The following is a 19,663-nucleotide window of genomic DNA, read 5'->3' on the forward strand; positions in this document are numbered from 1 at the left end:
AAGAAGGGGCAGGGTGAAAGAAAGAAAGAAATGGGGCACAAAGAGAGAAAGAAAGAAGGGGGCAGGATGAAAGAAAGAAAGAAATGAGGCATGGAGAGAGAGAGAGAAAGACAGACATAGAGAAAGAAAGGGGGCATGGAGAGAGAAAGAAAGAAGGGGGGCAGGGTGAAAGTAAGAAAGAAATGGGGCACAGAGAGAGAGACAGACATAGAGAAAGGGGACATGGAGAGAGAAAGAAAGAAGGGGGCAGGGTAAAATAAAGAAAAAGTTTGGTGAGGGAATGAGGTCTGGAGTAGAGGAAGCATACAGGAGGCTGAAAGAAGGGAAGAAATATTGGATGCACAGTCAGAAGAATAAAGTGCAACCAGAGACTGATGAAATTACCAAACAAAGATAGGAAAAATGATCTTATTTTCAATTTAGTGATTCGTTTAGAGAATTTATATATGCTGTCTATATTTTTCACTATGGCCCCCTTTTACTAAACCGCAATAGTGGTTTTTAGCACAGGGAGCCTATGAGCGTCGAGAGCAGCGTGGGGCATTCAGTGCAGCTCCCTGCGCTAAAAAACGCTATCGCGGTTTAGTAAAAAGGGAAAGGGTATATTTGTCTATTTTTGTATAGTTGTTACTGAGGTGACATTGCATAAAGTCATCTGCCTTGACCTCTTTGAAAACCCGCGGAATATAAATGATAATTAACATTTTCTCTGCATACAGTGTGCTTTGTGTTTTTAAAATTTTATTGTTGGTAGATCGTTTTGACTTGGCCACGAAGGTATGGGGGAAGGAGGGAGGGGAGCTGCTGAAAGACATCTAGTAATCTTTGCAGGCTTGACTGTGCAGGGAATTATTTTTGTAAAATCATGTTTTGTTATGTGACTGGCATTATTTAGACTTTAATTTCTATGAATGAATAGAATGAAAATGAAATAAAATTACTTTCTTGTTTTTATGTGTGTGCGCTGAAGGAAAGTAGAGAGAGAGTGGGCTGAGGACGCTAAAGGGAAATGGGGAAGAGAGAGTGGTGAGAAGACGCTGATTTATAAATTGACAATTGTACAGAATATTGTTTCTTTTTATACTTTAATATAATAAGTTCAATATAAAACAATTCAAGGCTTGTGTGGATGGAATCATATGATTTGCGGGGATGGGGGACCGAGCTTATGTGGACTAGTCCAATAAAATTGTATTTTTTTATTTCTCATTATTTGTTTTATTTTTATTTGTTAATTTGTAAAGTGGTGATTGTTATGTATCAGTTTTTCCAATTTACATCTACTGTCTTTATATTTTGCACAGTATTAGAGGACATGTATTACTGTTTTTGTGGTGTTGTGGTGTTGCATTGTATGCAGAGTCTGGTTTCTTGGCGGTTCAGTTTAACTTTTGTCTACATATTTCTATTTTTAGTTTGTGATTATTCCATATTGGGTGAGGGTGTATCTGTCTATGTATATGAAAGGGACATGGCTTTCTGATAGCATCGACTGTACAGGATCAATTGACTGTGCAGGATCTGGCTTGTTTAGTTTTACAATGTATGTGTTGGTGTTCTAGTGCTCACTGCAGTGTTTAAGATGCTGCCTTTTCCTAGGTACACTCTTGTTGTGTGATATGTGGATTGTTACTAAAAATCATATTTTTCATATAGATGGGGGGTGTCAAAAAATGATGGGCCACGGGTGTCACATATGCTAGATACGCCACTGCATATGGATTCAACTCTGCTATCTATGTCATACAGAATGTTTATTTTATTTGATTCAATTCTCTGTTTAACATATAGCGCAATCCCCCTCCAATTTGATCTACTCTATCCTTGTGATATAATTTGTAGCCAGGTAAAACAGTGTCCCATTGACTGTCCTCCTTCCACCAGATCTTTGGGATGCCTATTATATCCAGTGGCGTATCAAGGGGGGCAGAGGGGGCGGTCCACCCCAGGTGCAGCCTTAGGGGGGGTGCACAGCCGGCCCAGTCCCTATCGCGCTCTCTCCCTCTTTACTGCCGCCCTCCTTCGTGGCACTTTCACAGACCCCCTTACTTTCATAGTGCTTTCATCCCTTCCCCCCCCAGGCCCGGTCTGGTCCGATAAACCTCCCTGCCCTGTGGCCAGCAATGTCTAAACTGCCTTCTTACGGCAGCCGGAGTGTTGTAGTTGCATATGGCTGCCGTTTAGGTCGTCTCTGACGCAACTGGAAGTTGCATCAGAAACGACCTTTACGGCAGCCATATGCAACTACAATGCTCCAGCTGCCCTAAGAAGGCAGTTTAGACATCGCCGGCCACAGGGCAGGGAGGTTTATTGGACCGGGCCTGTTGGGGGGGAGGGTGAAAGCGCCACGAAGGTAAGGGGCAGGGAGGGAGAAAGGGAGGAAAGGTGGGGTGGAGAGGAAAAGACGCAGAAGGGAAATGGGTAAAACAGAGGGGGGAGAAGGACGCTGAAAGCACATGGGGAAGACAGAGGGGGAGAATGACGCTGAAAGCACATGGGGAAGACAGAGGGGGAGAAGGACGCTGAAGGGAAATGGGGAAGAGAGAGTGGGAAGAAGATGCTGAAGGGAAATGGGGATGACAGAGTGGGGAAAAGACGCTGAAGAGTAATGGGGAACAGAGAGTGGGGAGAAGATGCTGGAAGGGAAGAAGACACAGATGCCAGATATGGGAGGGTGGGAGAAGAGGGAAGAAGATGGGTGCCAGACCAATTTGGAAGGGGGGAGAAAGGGAGAGGCACAGTAACAGAGCAAATGGAAGACGCAGAGAGAAGAGAGACAGTGGATGGAAGGAACTGAATGAGAAGATGAGGAAAGCAGAAACCAAACAACAAAGGTAGAAAAAAAATTATATTTCTTTTTTTTTTTTTTTCTTCAGGATAAAGTAGTATATTAGTTGGGTTGATAAAAATTTATAAACAAAGCCCTGCCAGCTGAACATCTCTTTCTGCAGTTCAGCAGCCAGAACTTTGATTTATAAGGAAGGAATAAGCTAAATATTGCAGTACTGAGGCTTGTATGGATGCTGCGGGGACGGTGACAGGGCGGTGAAGGGAATGGCGGTGATGGAGCAGTGAAAGGGACGGTGTAGTGACGGGGACAGATTTTTCCTGTGTCATTCTCTAGTGCTCATGTCAAAAGCTTCCCTATGATTCAGCTTTCTGTTTCCGCTTTTGACTGAGCACCGCATTGCCGATCTGAAGTTCTGTTGATGCCGGGGGTAGAAGGAGGCCCGTTGCCGATCTTAAGTGTCATTGCGGGGAAGGGGGGGGGCGTTGTCGATCTTGTTGCCAAAATCGGAAAGGTGAGGAAGGGAGAAAGATGGGCCTGTGGTGGATGGAGAGATTGAAAGAAGGGGGCAGATGATGGAAGTGGGGAGAAAGGAGAGAGACAGTAAAAAAGGAAATTGATGAGAGGGTAATAAGAACGTAATATAGATGGATGCAGAAAATAAATTGAAAAGGAAAATGAGGGAAGAAAGGGATTGCAGAAGAGAGGTGTGGGAGAGGGAAGGAGATGAGAGAGATGCCAGACCAATGGGGGTGAAAGGAGTGATGGAAGGGGCAGGCATACAGTTTCTGGAAGGGGCATAGGAGAGAAGATGCCATATAGGGGCAGAGAGATGGCAGACAGTGGATGGAACAAGAAGATGAGGAACAAGAAGATGAGGAAAGCAGAAACCAGAGAAGACAAAGGTAGAACAAAAATTTTCTATTTATTTATTGCTTTAGGAGACATATGTCACTGTTTCTGTGGTGTTGCATTGTATGCAGAGTCCAGCTTCTTGCTGGTTCAATTTAACCTTTGTCTATGTTTCTATTTTATCCCCCTTTTACAAAACTGTGGAGCGTTTTTCAGCGCCAGCCGTAGTGGTAGCAGCTCTGATGCTCAGAATTCCATGAATGTTGGAGCTGTTACCACCGTGGCTAAAATCCACACTACAGTTTTGTAAAAGGGGGAGGGGTTAGTTTGTGATGACATTCCATACTAGGCAAAGGTGTTTTCTGTGTTCTGTGCGTTCAAAAGACATGGTTTTCTGTTAGGATTGACGGTGTAGGATTGATCTGTACTAGTCTGGCTTGTTTAGTTTTACAGTGAGTGTACGGCTGTTGTACTGCTCACTGCAGTATGTAAGATGCTGCCTTTTTCTAGGTACTCATGTGTGACGTGTGGCTTGTTACTAAAAATCATGTTTTTCGTACAGATGGGGGAGTGCCAAAAAATGATGGGCCCCAAGGTGTCACATATGCTAGGTACGCCACTTATTATATCTACCTCATCATTCAGTGCTATATACTCTAACTATCCTATTTTATTTTTTAGGCTTCTAGCATTTGTATACAGTCACTTTAAACTGTGTTTTTTCCTTGTATCTACAAGCTGCTGAGAAGATGACAGGGATAACTTGACATCTTTACTCTGCTTCCCTTTTAAGCTCTTTTGGCTTTCTTTCACCATTTGTGAAACCTATTGGGGCTCCCTATATTTTCTGATTCAATAGTATCCTTCAAGGATACTCCACAACAAACCATCTGCTCCTGGGAGACTTCCAGCTTTCTCTCCCATCTTAGTTTAAAATCTGCTCTATCTCCTTTTTAAACATTAGCGTCAGCAGCCTCGTTCCATCCCAGTTAAAGTGGAGTCCGTCCTTTCAGAATAGGCTCCCACTTTCCCAGAATGTAACCTAGTTCCTAACAAATCTAAATCCCTCATCCCTGCACCATCATCTCAACCACACATTGAGAGTGTAGAGCTTAGCCTGCCTCTTGGGTCCTGCATGTGGAACTGGAAGCATTTCTGAAAATGCTATCCTGGAGGATCTGGATTTCAGTTTTCTAACAGCCTAAATTTGGCTTCCAGGACCTCCCTCCCACATTTTCCTATGTCATTGGTACTTACATGTACCAAGACAGTTGTTTCCTCCCCCGCAACATCTAAAATCCTATCTAAGTGACACGTGAGGTCTGCCATCTTCAGACCAAACAGGCAAGTGACTAGGCAATCCTCTCACCCACTAGCTATCTACAGTACATCCCTAATGATCGAACCACCAACTATAACAGCTGTCCTAACCCTTCCCTCCTGAGCAGTAGCCCCTGGAGACACATCCTCGGTGCGAAGATTTATCATATGGTCTCCTAAATTCATATCATATATTTTAAGTTATACAGTGGTTGTATTGCTGAATACCAACCTCAAAGTCATAAAAGGATAAACAGTCTGATTTGGTATACAGATATATTGCATTCCTTCAATTATAGATTCAGAGGCTCACCTTATAACACTCACTCCAAAATAGTATAGGGGCAAGGATACATCCCTTTGATCCTTTTGCATATATTGAGCCACCAAATTGGATGGTGCTTTTCATATCATCATGGAAGAACTTAAGCTGAGAAGCTTGTGAGGACAGTCAGTATTTTCCAACAACTATGAAACCTTCTTCTCCTGAGATTATTGGCCTTATAGAAATTTGTGAAATTGATATAGAGTGGTTTTCTCTGATCCCTGCATTTTTCCTGTAGGTAGGTCTATCGGTAGGTCTATCAGGAAAGCAATCACATTGATGAAAATCTACCACTTACAGTAGTTGAAAAGCCACACTGTGATTCAGACTCTACTGTTTCAGCAAAGACATAGAGTCTGATTATGTAAAGAGTTTACCAATCATATTTAAAAGGAAAATACTACATTAGTTGGTCATGGAGGTGGTGTTGGGCTCACCCTCTTGTAGATTTCACTCCTTCCACCTCAGTCTCACCACTTCTCTTCCTTTGAAATTCATGCCATCTGTCTATTTGCTCCTCTGCCCCTCTGTGTAGCTGTCATTTACTGACTCCCTAGAGGCAGGACCCAAGAGGCAGGAAGGATTTCTTCCTTCCTCACTGACTTCAACTCCTGACTTTCCTTCTTTCTTGAACAATCTTCTTCCTCCTTCATTCTTGGTGATTTCAACATTCACACTAACACCTCCAACTCTGATGCTTCTACAGTAGACTTCTAGCCCTAATATCCTCATTTGATCTTCAGCTGTGATCCATCACCCCTACCCACCAAAACAACCACTGCCTTGATCTTGTCTTCTTCTCCAACTGCTCTATCACAAATGTCTCCACGGCAGCCCTTCCCCTTTCTGACCATCATCTGATAACATTCCCAATCTATCACCCTTACCCTCCCCCCCCAGTCCCGGCTGATCTCCACTTGCACATTTAGGAATCTTCACGCCATTGACCCCTGCACTCTCTCTGCCACCTCTCATGTCTTGAGAAATCACACCTTCTTTTCAACATAAAGACAGATACTAGTAAATGTGTCCAAAGATTCTGTTGAGGATTTAAAATGAATGAATTCCTTTAATATTTTTACCCCCTTGAAAATGTAAGAGTCAGTGGGTCCTAGAAGATCCAATGCCATCATAGGATCTGCTGATGTTTAGAATTTACAGCTGGTCTTTTCTAGAAAAAGTAAGAGTACAACCAACAGTTCATCTTCTATTTTGCAACAGACTGAATTTGCAAATCTAGTTAGAAAAGAGCATCTTTTATCTATGAGACACCTTTTAGATGAAAACCCTGAGTCAATATTACAGCATTTGTTTTTAGTTCTGAGACAGTAGAACAAAGATGTCTAAGGTGTAAATACTGAGTCATAGATAAGTTATTTTTTAGCTGTTGTGGATCACAGCGGTCATACCTTTAAAGGGTGTTTATAGGGAAAACCACTGATCACTTGTATGAGTAGAGAAATCCATAAAAAGAATCCATCTCAAATCATTGTGAAATGGGATTTAAAATTTGAAAGACAGCTATTTAACCACTTTTGGGAGGCTCCACTTAAAAATTTTTTTGCAAGACTTGTAGACTCTTGAGTATTTTGTATCCTGAGGCCTGCAACTGAATTTTCAAAGGAAAGATCCAATTTGTTCTTGCTAGCCCTGCCATCTGTTGCCTCCTGCTGTTTGGATAAAAGCACTTGTGGTGTTGCAAAATGTGGGCACGTGAATCAGAAAAATGGGAGGGCAATTTTAAGTCCTTGATTTTACCTAGGTAACTACTATCTAAGTATAATTTTTTCAAAATTGTCATCAAAAAACATTAATATTCCTTCTTCATAGAAACAGATGGTCAGAGAAGAGGGATCCACATAACTATACCTGAATGTATGTAACTCACCTTGAAGTTTAAGTTAAAATTTATTTAGACTTGATTGGACATGGAAAAGAACTACAACAGTAAATAGGACAGGTAGAGGGAGGACTATGGAACTTGTCCAAACCTTTTTTAAACCCTGCTCGCTAACCACTGTTACAAAATCCTTTGGCAACGAGTTTCAGATATTAACTATTCCTTCCTATTTGCTTTAAATCTATTTCCATGTAACTTCATTGAGTGTTCCCTAGTCTTTGTAATTTTTGAAAGAGTGAAAAATCAATATACGTTTACTCATTCTAAACAACTCAGGATTTTGTAGACCTCAATCATATGCTCCCCCTCAACCGTCTCTTTTCCAAGCCGAAGAGCCCTAACCTTTATAGCCTTTCCTCATAGGAAAATTTCATCCCCTTTATCATTTTGATTGCTCTTCTTTGAAGCTTTTCTAATTCCACTATTTCTTTTTCTGAGATATGGTGACCAGAATTATCGTAATATTCAAGGTGAGATCGCACCATGGAGTGATACAGAGGCATTATAATATTCTTAGTCTTATTTACCATCCTTTTCCTAATAATTCCTAGCTTCCTGTTTGCTTTTTTGGCCACCACCACACACTGGGCTGAAGATTTCAGAGAATTGTCTACAACGACACCTAGATCCTTGTCTTGGATGCTGACTTCTAAAGTAGATCCTAGCACCCAGTAACTATAATTTGGATTATTCTTCCCAATGGGCATCACTTTGCATTTCTCTACATTAAAGCTCATCTGCCATTTGTATGCCCAGCTTTCCAAATTCCTTAGGTCTTCTTACAATTTTTTCACACTCCGCATGTTTTAACCACTTTGAGTAGTTTTATGTCATCTGCAAATTTAATCACCTCACTTGCCATCATGATTTCCAGATCATTTAAATGTAAGTTACATAGCACTGGTCCCAGTACAGATTCCTGTAGCACGCCACTATTCACCCTCTTCCTTTGAATGACCATTTAACCCTACCGTACCCTCTGATTTTTTATCCAATAACCAATTCCTAATCCACAACAAAACATTGCCTCCTATTCTGTGACTTTTTAGTTTTCTCAAGTCTTTCATGAGAAACTTTATTGAAAGCTTTCTGGGAATCTAGATACACCTTTATCCACAAGTTTATCCACAACTTCAAGGAAATGAAGCAAATTGGCAAAGCACGGCATCCCTTGGCTGAACCCTTGCTGACTCTATCCCATTAAACCATGTTTGTATATATGTTCTGTAGTTCTATTCTGTATTAATAGTTTTCACCAGTGGCATAGCCAGACAACCAATGTTAGTTGGGCTTGAGCCCAACGTGAGCGAGCCTGAACCTACAGTGGGCATCTCTCTCTCTCTCTCTTTCCCTCCCTCCCTCCCACCCCCTACCAAGTTTGCCATCGAGCCCCTGCCTACCCCACACCTCTGGAGCTAGGACGGAAGTTGCCCTTCTCCAGAGGCAGAGCACTGGACTGCTTGGAGGCGCAGCACTGTTGCAAGTGGGACTGCCATTGCAGCCTGGCCCAGACACAGTTGCCTGAGTCACTGCGACAAGCTCTTCCATGGCCTGCTCTGCACAGGTGAGTGCCAGACTGCTATTCCCCACATGCTTGCTATGGGAGAGATTGGATGGGTAGGGCCCACTCAGGTCCACCCATAGAATGCCCATGGTTTCCACTATCTTGCCTGGCACTGAAATCAGGCATACCAGTCTGTAATATCCTGGATCACCCCTGGAACCCTTTTAAAAAAATCAGTGCAATCATCAGGTACTATGGATGATTTTAACAACAGGTTCCATATCACTAACAGCAGATCAGCAATTTCATGTTTCAGTTCTTTCAGTGCCCGGGGTGTATGGCAATGATTTGTCAATGGAAGAGGTTTTGTTGCCAATCTGATTGGTGTGCTGCAAAGTCCCACTCCCCACTGGGGGGAGAAGGTAGCTGTTTAATGGCCAAAATCATCTATGAAGAGTTATGAGGTGGTACAGCAAAGTTCTCAGCATAACCAAGAAGAGAATGACGTGGATATGGTTCAAACAATGATCTAAGCTCAAATTAATCACAGCTATATTGATTATAAATTAAATAAAATAATTATTGTGAAGTGTTCAGACCACTACCCTTAGATTCAGTGATCTCACCGAACTGGGGTATATTAGGGACCATCATATCACTTCAACGTCCCTGTGCCATCCTGCTCCATTTTATAATACTACACACAGTATTATATAAGTAAATAAAATTCATTTATCTTCAAGATGACTTTGATGGACTTGGCGGCAGAATCTTTAACCTCCAGCGGCAATGAGAATAAAGTGCATTAAACTTAAAGTGCTGTGTGCTACTTGTGCTTGCCTTAACGGACGTGATTACTAAAATTGCTGATACTAAGCCCGGCCCCAATATCAAAAACAATATCAAAAACAGAGAATTTCATTTCTGCAATTTGGCACTTAACAAAATAAGACTCTTTTCAGCTTTGGTGGCAAAATAGCGCTCAGAATTCAGGAAGTTGGTTGATTGGGCTGAGAACTTTTCAGCACCCCCTTGTATACTTACCTAGAGATTGCTCAGGGTGAAGAGGGAGAGCATTCCACATTGAAGGGCTGACAATGCTGAAAATCTTAGTGTGAATGGAGTCAAAGCAAATGTGGTGGAAGCCCACAGACATTTCGGTTCATAGACAAAACTGCCGAAGACAAAGGCGCGTGCCGACAACTGAGCGCAAGACGGAAGCGCGCGCCGAAGAAAAAGAGTGTTTTTAGGGGTTCTGTACGGGGGGTTTTGGTGGGGAACCCCTCCACTTTACTTAATACAGATCGCAGCGGTGTTGTTGGGGGTTTGGGGAGTTTTAACCGCCTTCATTATACTGTAAACTTAACTGTTTCCCTGTTTTTTAGGGAAAAAGTGAAGTTTTCAGTAAAATGTGGGGGGTTCCAACCCCCCAAACTCCCCATAATGCCCCCCACAACGCGGCGCGATCTGTATAAAGTAAAGTGGGGGGGTTCCCCCCCACACCCCCAATCGGAGCCCTTTAAAACAGTCATTTTCTTCGGCGCGCACCTCCGCGTTGCGCTCAGTTGTCTGCGCGCGTCTTTGTCCCAGCACGCTTTTGACCTGACACCGACATTTCTCCTCACCCATGTAAAAATTCTAAACATATATGCATGTAATGTGCACAAAAATTAGGACATTTGATTTATAGATGTGCCCTTCATGTGTTTAAATATTTTCTTTCTGCTCTGTGGAAAAATGAATTTGAATCCTGTCGGGTCTAATTACAATTTTTAATTAATAATTTAAAAACACTTTATATATCTCAATTTACATTTAAAAAATGCAGCAAAACAGTTTTGTATTTGTTGGGGATTTTTAAAAAGAATTTTGATATTTTTCCTTATTTTGTTGTCATAAGCAGTTTGAGGAAAATTTCTGAGTATTTGGTGGTGAAAAACTGTGTTGATAAATATCAGAGGTGGCAAATCTGCAGCCCATCTGAGTTGCAGCAGGACAGGAGTTCCGAAACACAGACCATGTCAAGTCCTGTCTCTTCACATATGAGAACCACTAATTGGATTACTGCATTGTATTTTTCCAAAAAGATCTTGGGCCTTATACTTCACATCTGCAGTCTTCTCCTTGGTTTTCGTTTGACTCTCCGCTGCAGATCTTTTGTTTTGCCCATCTGGGCTCCTGCAGAACTGCGAAAACAGCTATTCATGGCAGGAGCTTCTGCTCTGTTTTTGGCACACCGTTTGCACTCCCCCACCTCCCATCTCCTTTCTCACACCTCAGAAATGAAATATTTGCAGTACAGTAACAGCTTTCATTGCAATGCTGGCTCTTCTGACCTCTCACCACCCTCTTGGAATGATATCTTATGGGAAACGTGTTTACTCTGCTCTGACTTTATCTCTGGCTTCTCTCCCCCTTTCCCAGTTTGCTATTAGCTGCCTGGAGCTTAAAAAAATTAAAGTGTAAAGGATATTGCTTTTTAATGCCTCAACGTGAAGTGTGAAAGGTCCCCAAACTCCAGCAATTAGTGGGCTCCAATAGGGACACCTCCCAGTCAGCTAATATGATCCTCTGAATGTCTATTCATCACTAAGATGACCATTCTTTTCGAAAATTAGTCAAGTCTACTCTGTTTGATAAATTTATTGCCTAACTCAGGAGTTTTTAAGATTGTAACTTGTATTTTTATTGAATGATTGAACTTCGATGACTGTCCAGTTTCTCTTAGTGTAAACTGCCTAGAACTTCTGGTAATGGCGGTATAAAAAAATAAAGGAATCCTTTTACAAAGGTGCGCTAGCGTTTTTAGCGCATGCACAAGATTAGTGTGCAATATAGCGTGCGCTAGCCAAAAAATTACCGCCTGCTTAAAAGGAGGCAGTAGTGGCTAGCGCGCAGGGGCATTTTAGCACGTGCTATTCCCCGCGTTAAGGCCCTAATGCACCTTTGTAAAAGGAGCCCAAAGTTATTATAATTATTAAAACTGCTTCCACATCTCTTTGCATATTTTAAGACATATCTGTGCATCTTGCTGAGATTGAAAATATATACATCCATCTTTACACTTGCTATTCATGCGCTTCAGAAATGCAGATAATTTTATCCATATAATAGTTGAATTTTGTCACTTTATGGATAAATCTAGTTCCTCCCTTGAAACTCGAGTAGCCCCTCCTCATTATATATAAAATAACTTATCTGTATCCGTGATGTTTGTAAGTAATTTTTATGTATATTGTCTTTGCATTAGCAACCAAACAAAAAAAAAATCACTTGTGCAGAAAAAACAAAACAAAACCCAAAACATAAACATCTGAATCAACACAAAGAAAAGTTCCATACTTGGGAAGCAATAACAAATACTGATCATGGTAAAATTCCTCCAGTTTTTGAAACGACTCAAGATACAACTGGAAGTTTCCTAAATAGAGAAAAATTCCTCATTAAAGAACAAAACCCTACAATGCCTTTACCCACAGCTGAATTATATTATAAGAGAGCCTATGCTAATTTTCTAGGTCATCGGTCTTCAATAATTTTTAGCTGGGGTCACTTTGGATCCAATGAGCTGAAGGAGGACCACCAAATATCTTCCCATGCCAGGTCACAACACTGCTGACTAGTGGCATCCACACCTTCAAACTGTTCATTGGGCATGTCCTCAAGGAGGTGGGCATTTCCAAATGCATTTATTTCTAATATTTCTAATTTATTTTTTTCTAATATTTCTAGGCCGCCTAAAACTAAGCAGTTAACAATTGAAAAACATTCACAATAATTCATACACAATACATTTACAAAATGCATTCAAATTACATTGCAATTACAAAGCAATCTCATCCCTTAAAAATAATTTTGAGAGCTCAAAGAATTTACACATTAGCCATCAGATTAAATAAAATGCAATCACCACAGCTTAGAATTATTAAAATAAATCTACCAGGTAGTTTTGTTTTTTAATAAATCTTTATTCATTTTTAAAAGCCAACATAAAGTGCAACAGGTTAACAAACAATTAATACAATAAACGGCACTCCTTACAATCAAATGATATAATAAGTACATAACACCCCCTTCCCGCACCCTCTCACCCACCCTTCCAGGATGTGCATAACACTTATTCAGAAATCAAATGGAAATACTAATGATCAATTCTTACAAAATTTTGTTAATAGATTCCAAACCTCCTTGAATTTATTATAGTGTCCCAATTGTATCGAATTCATACGTTCATACTTATAAATTTGGCATAGGGTTTCCCACCAGAAGTTGTAATTTAACCTGTCCCAATTTTTCCAGTTTTTCGTGATGAGAAGCAATCTATTCTTATTTGCATTGATTGGACTCTTGGGAATTACTAATGTCCCAAACAACACTACATCGTACGACAATGACAATGGAACTTCCAATATCATAGTGATTTGACCCCATATAGATCTCTAAAATTTAAGTATCAAGGGACAATAATACAGTAGATGATCCAGTGTCCCTATGTCAAGATGACAGTGCCAGCATCTATTAGACTTAGAACTACCTAACATTTGCAAGCGAACAGGGGTCCAGAAAATTCTATATAACAGAAAAAACCAAGTCTGTCTCATAGATGCTGATGCTGTACATCTCATCCTCCAAGTCCAAATCCGTGGCCATTGAGTAGCAGAAATCTAACCATAATCCAACCATCCCTCTCCCATGCCAGTCTTAAACAAAATTCATTCAAAAACTTTTAAAATAGTCCATTATGTAACAAACAATATTAAATCAATCAATTTATAATAAACATTTCCAAATGAAACCTTCATACATTTACAGTTATATGTCATGCAATCAACATCTAATATAGATTAAAATATATAGAAAAGAGCTCCAATTAATTAATTTAAAATTATTAATTACTAATTCATAAATAAATATTAAATACTGAGATCCTAAACAATTATATACCATCTTCAGTGAAACATCACTGTTAAAATATGACCATGCAATAAGTACTAATAATATTAAAAACTCCCTTCCCCCTAGTAATAATATGAATAATAAATCTGGGAAGAGGAAAAGACCATTTACTATAAATCTTTTTCCTAATATTTCCCACAAAAATTATGCTATCCATATCAACTGAGATTTATAAGTAATAATAATATTAAAAACCTCTATAGTCAATTTTAAAATAGTGCTCCTATAAAACACATGACTCCAACAATATATATGTACCATGTACTCCAAACTTGTATATAAAAAATTTTTCATAGATATCATGCAATGCTACCTGTTAAAAATAGAACATTATAAATTTTAATTTCATATAAATAAGGATAACTTTTTGATAGAGCAATATATCCTATGAGAAAATTGCTGCAAAAGGGAAAACAACCTGCAATTATCAATACAGCTTTGTTAACATATCTTATTAATATGCAAAATATACATACGTACATACAAGAATAAATAAATTTAGAAAAAATGATAATAATATTTCATTTGAAATTAATTAAAAAACACATTAAATCACCTCTTCTCAGATAATAACCAGAATAACATATTATCTAACAAGAATTTCCAACTGACTCTCCCTAAAAATCATGTAAATCAAAAAATGATCCTGCAATTATCTCACTGCTGTTTCCTTCCGTAGTTAAGCCCTGCAGATTTGAAATGTCGGGACTGGCTGCTCTTTCACTTAGAATATGAAATCTTTAACCCAGAAAGTTGAAATATCGAGAACGGTGCATCCACAGTTGTTAATCTTCCTTGTCCATATTCTATATCCTGGTAAACACAGAGTTTTGAATTCATGCTGCAAAACCCATTTCCAGAGTGAGCCACCCTAGCAATTTAATGTAAGATTGGTTCAAATCAACTCCTTTACTCACTGAGATCACACCACGGACCCTTGATGAATCCAACATGAGATTGTTTAATCATCTCACTGCTTTTTCCTCCTGTACTTCAGCCCTGCAGTTATTGAATTTAGAAACTGACTTCTTTTTTTTAATTAAGCTTTCAAAACTAATACAAAGTGCAGGAAATTATACAAACATTAATAATCAAAATAAGCACGCATATTCAAATAATAACAATGCAGAGAAAAAAATATCCCCCCCTCCCTTCCAACACATTAAATCAAAGAATAAACCAAAGAGATAGCCCCCGCCACCCTGTCCTGGATGTGTATGGAAATAAACAAAAATTAAAGACAAAAGACAACTATAATGAAGTAATAAAAGACCTCAACGGGCCCCAAACCAATTTAAATAAATTGCTATGCCCCAACATATCAGCATTCATCTTCTCATATCTATAGCTTAAGCATAAACTCGCTCACCAAAAAAAGAAAGTTAAGGCAATTGCAATTTTTCCAATTGCGAGTTACCATTTGCATGGCTATCCCTATCATAATTAGGAAAAGCCGACATTTATAGCGGTCCATGGGGGGCTTAATATGCAGTAATGTTCCACATATGACTACCTCATATGTCAATGGAATTGTTGATTCCAGTATGATTTTAATCTGTACCCATATTGACTTCCAAAAGTTGAGTATCAAAGGACAATAAAACAACAGATGATCCAGTGTCCCAATGTCTAGATGACAGTGCCAGCATCTATTAGATTTAGAACTGTCTATCTTTTGCAAACGAACTGGGGTCTAAAAAATCCTATGCAACAAGAAAAACCAGGTTTGTCTCATAGATGTTGACGCTGTACATCTCATCCTCCAAGTCCACATTTGTGGCCATCGAGATGCAGAAATATACTGCTTTATCTCAATGCTCCAAATGTCTCTAAGACTATTTTTTGGTTTTTTATTCATGAATTCAGAAATTAATTTATACCACCGGGCGGCTTGATGTGTTAATAAATCTATCTGGAAGCATAGGACCTGCAAGCTATAATGATTTTTTAGATTTCGCCAATCAGGGAACCCACTCTGAATGGCCTGCTTCAACTGCAACCACCTATAATTTTGAGACTTTGAAATGCCGAATGATTGTTGCAGTCATGAAAAATCAAGCATTTTCCTGTGTGATATAACATCATCTAGTGTACGAATGCCTACTTGCATCCAGTGCTTCCAAAAGATCCCAGACTCACCAATTTGAATCTTGGAGTTTAGCCACAAGGATTGATAAGTAGATTTTTCTATTGGAATATCTGTTCATTTATTAATAAATTTCAAGGTTTTCCAAGTGTCAAATAAAATACTATTGTCCTTAACATAGAAACTGACTTCTTTTCCACTCAGCATGTAAAAAAAATCCTCGACCTGCTATTTATCTTCCTTGTCCATATCGGAAATGGCACTGTCATAACACCGCATACTCAGCCAATCATTCACTTCTGCAATCGCCAAAACCATCCTTAAAATGAAGCTGTATTAATTTAATACCTGGATAAATCAGTCGTAATCATTTAAAATAAGTGAAGTTTGAAGAGTCTGGTAGAGCCAACCGCCACCACCAACTGTCATCGGTATTAACTCTTGACATTCCACAATGTTAATTCATCCTATTTTGCTCTTTATTTATAAATTCTTCCAATTTAGCAGGATCATAGAAACATATAGAAACATAGAAACATAGAAACATAGAAATAGACGGCAGATAAGGGCCCACGGCCCATCTAGTCTGCCCACCTTAATGTCCCTCCCCTACCTTTGCCCTGTGAATAGATCCCATGTGCCGATCCCATTTGGCCTTTAAATCAGGCACGCTGCTGGCCTCAATCACCTGTAGTGGAAGACTATTCCAGCGATCAACCACTCTTTCAGTGAAAAAGAATTTCCTGGTGTCACCTCGTAGTTTCCCGCCCCTGATTTTCAACGGATGCCCTCTTGTTGTCGTGGGACCCTTGAAAAAGAAGATATCTTCCTCCACCTCGATGCGGCCCGTAAGATACTTACTTACTGTTATTAAAAGTAATTTTCATTGTAGCAGGATACATTAGCCCATACTTCGCCCCCCATTTCTCTTAACTTCGGCCTTAGCTGTAAAAAGTTTTTCCTTAGCATGGCAATTCACTTAGCAAAATCCAGGAGAAATAAAAGATGTGACTTTTTCCACTTTATGTGCTTTGCCTTTTTTGCAGCTGATAAAATTTCCATGACTTGCTGAAATCTCAGCAACTTTAAAATTACCGGTCTTGGACCCAGCTGATTATGAGGAGCTCTCAAGGAAAGAAGATGAGCTTTTTCTGTTTCAAAAGAGTGTTTGAATTGCAGTGAAAGAACTTCTGGTATTAAAGATGTTAAAAAATTGATTACATTAGCCCCTTCCACACCTTCTGACAAACCTAAAATACGTATATTATTCTGTCTACTTCTATTGCTCAATTCTTCAAGCTCCTGGGTTAACTGGGCAACATTTTTATGATCTGCTGTACACTGCAAAAGTGGATCCTCAGCCACTGACATTCAGTTTCCAACTGCTCCATACAAGCATTATAGCTGGACATCTGCTGGGACAAGTTACAAATTTCATCCTTGACTCCACTAAACTGCACCGTCTTCTCTTTTAATAATTCTTTTATCGCAGTTAGATCAAAGCATATTTTCTCAATCAGTTCAGTAGGATCAAAGCAGGGGAATTTTTGACGGTGTAGGAGGGTTATGCTTCAATCGTTTAGCAGATCCTGATGGTACTACTACTTCTGCACGAACCTGCCTACTTGAAGACATGTTCAGTTCAGGTCAGTATCCCAAATATTTCCCACAGAAAGTCAATGATAAAATCAATTTTGAACCGGATTAGATATAAATGACAAGCAGAGAGAGAGAGAGAGCAACTGAATAATGCATCCATTTTCTAATGAGCCAAGCTCCTCCCCCAGGAGTTAAAAAAAAAAAGCCTGCACAAACAGTTGTGTCTTTCAACATCTTTCTACATTGTAAGTGGTCAGAACAGGTCCTCAGCATTTTCTTCACCTATTGAGAAATGCCTTGTCCCTCAAGCCTGTGGCTCTTCTTCTCATCCATTTCCTTTTTCTGTCATGAACTTGATTAGAGAGGTAGAGAGTAGCAGAAAGAAAAAGCCAGAATGATGATGAGGGCCACCTCAGAGGTATCCAAGGGCTGCCATTAGCCCCTGGGCTTTGCATTGAAGAACAATGTAGTAGGTGGTGCAGAAGTGCTTACAACCACCCTCCTAGACACCGAAAAAGAAATCAACCCCTGGATTCTATATAGGTCACCCAAATTTTGGCATGGATTCCAGACCTGTGCAGAAACTAATTAGTTAATAAACCATTAACAATTATTGATGCTATTTGGCACTAACTAGGACTTATGCACTAATCTGCCAATACGCTGCTCAATAACACTGCACACTCAAATTGTGTTGTGAACAACTCAAAAGGGAGCAGGGCCAGGGGAGGGTCAGGGGTGTTCCAATATTTAAGAGCAGTGTTATAGTGTCATTTATGCACCCGGCTGCCATCAGTTGTGCACCAACATTTATATCAGGTTTCAGCATGCGTAAGTCCTGGTACTGAAAATGGGAATTCATGCTAACTCCAGATACATAGTGCCATAAGTTGTGTGTGCAAATCGGTGTGCACCAGTGGCATAGTAAGGGGGGTCTGTCCCAGGTGCCATGTTGGTGGGGGTGCCGACATCCCTCCTCCTCTCCGCCCCGTCTCTTCCCACTCCTCCACTCACCATGCGTGCACCCCTTCCCTTCCACTGTACCTCTAGTGCACCACCACGAGCAACAACTTTAATGTATGCCTTGTGACTATGTCATCTCTCCCGCTGATGTCACTTCCGGGTGCCACACACAGGAATTGACATCAGCGGAAGAGATGGGGGTCACAAGGAGCACATTCAAGTTCTTGTTGCTCATGGCAGTGAACAACTAGAGGTACAAGATAAAGGAAGGGGGTGTGCTTGTGGCAGTGGGGGTCAGGGAAGGAGTGGGGATGGAGACGAGGGCAAGGGAGGGACGCCACTGTCCCGGGCACATCTCACCCTTGCTACGCCACTGGTGTCCAAAGATGATTTGCATGCATAATTTATTTCACAAGACAAAACAGTGTTGATAATTAGCTATTAACACCTATTAATTGTTGCTAATTGGCACCAATTAGAAGTTATGCACATAACTTGGTAGGCACATTGGGATAGATTCACGAACCTGCCCGGTCGGGCCTGATCCAGGCAGGTCTGATGAATTCAGGAAACCCTAATATGCAGATGGGGTGATAAGAGACCCCCATCTGCCTGCCCGGATCATTCTATAGATGGTCTGCGCATGCACTGGACCTCCGAGCCCAGGATAGATATTTTTTTTTTCTTTTCTTAAGCAGCCCGTGCACTGCAAGGAAGGGTGGGAGAGTCGAGGCAGGCAGGCGTGTTCAGGGCCGTAACCTTTTTTTTTTTGTTTTAACTTTTTAAAAACTTTTGTAGAGAGTGAGCCCGTGGTTTTAACCCGCTTTAAAACTGCGGGTTAAAACCACGGACTCGCACTGCGGGGAAGAGCAGGAGCAGGCAGGAGAGATGGGGAAGAGCAGGGCAGCATTTGGGGTGAGCAGGCAGGAGACAGATTGGGGCAGAGCAGGATGACATTCGGGGAGAGCAGGCAGGAGACAGATCGGGGTAGAGCAGGGCTTCTATGGAGCTGGAGAGTCAGAAAGACGTTTTCGATTGGTCCCCAGCAGTCGCTTCTTGGGATGATCGGCCTACCCAGTCGGTTTGGAAAATTTGTGTTGTGAATTGTGTCCTTGCCTACTTTGCATGTGGTTCTCTTCATTTGCATGCATGGATTCGAATCGGATTGCAGGAGAGGTTATTGAATGGGGCCCGAGGGAAATCTGGTCACAAAGGGGTCGCAAACCAATTGGTACACGATCGGTTTGCTTTGTGAATCTAGCCCATTGTAGTTCCCTTTAGCAATAATCAGTTGGTTGGGGTAACTGGCTTCCCAAACAAACCAAGCTCTTCCAGTAATGAGTTCTTTCAGGGTAAGAGGTCTTCCCGAG

This window comes from Geotrypetes seraphini, chromosome 2, assembly GCF_902459505.1.
Source record: "Geotrypetes seraphini chromosome 2, aGeoSer1.1, whole genome shotgun sequence".
NCBI lineage: Eukaryota > Metazoa > Chordata > Amphibia > Gymnophiona > Dermophiidae > Geotrypetes > Geotrypetes seraphini.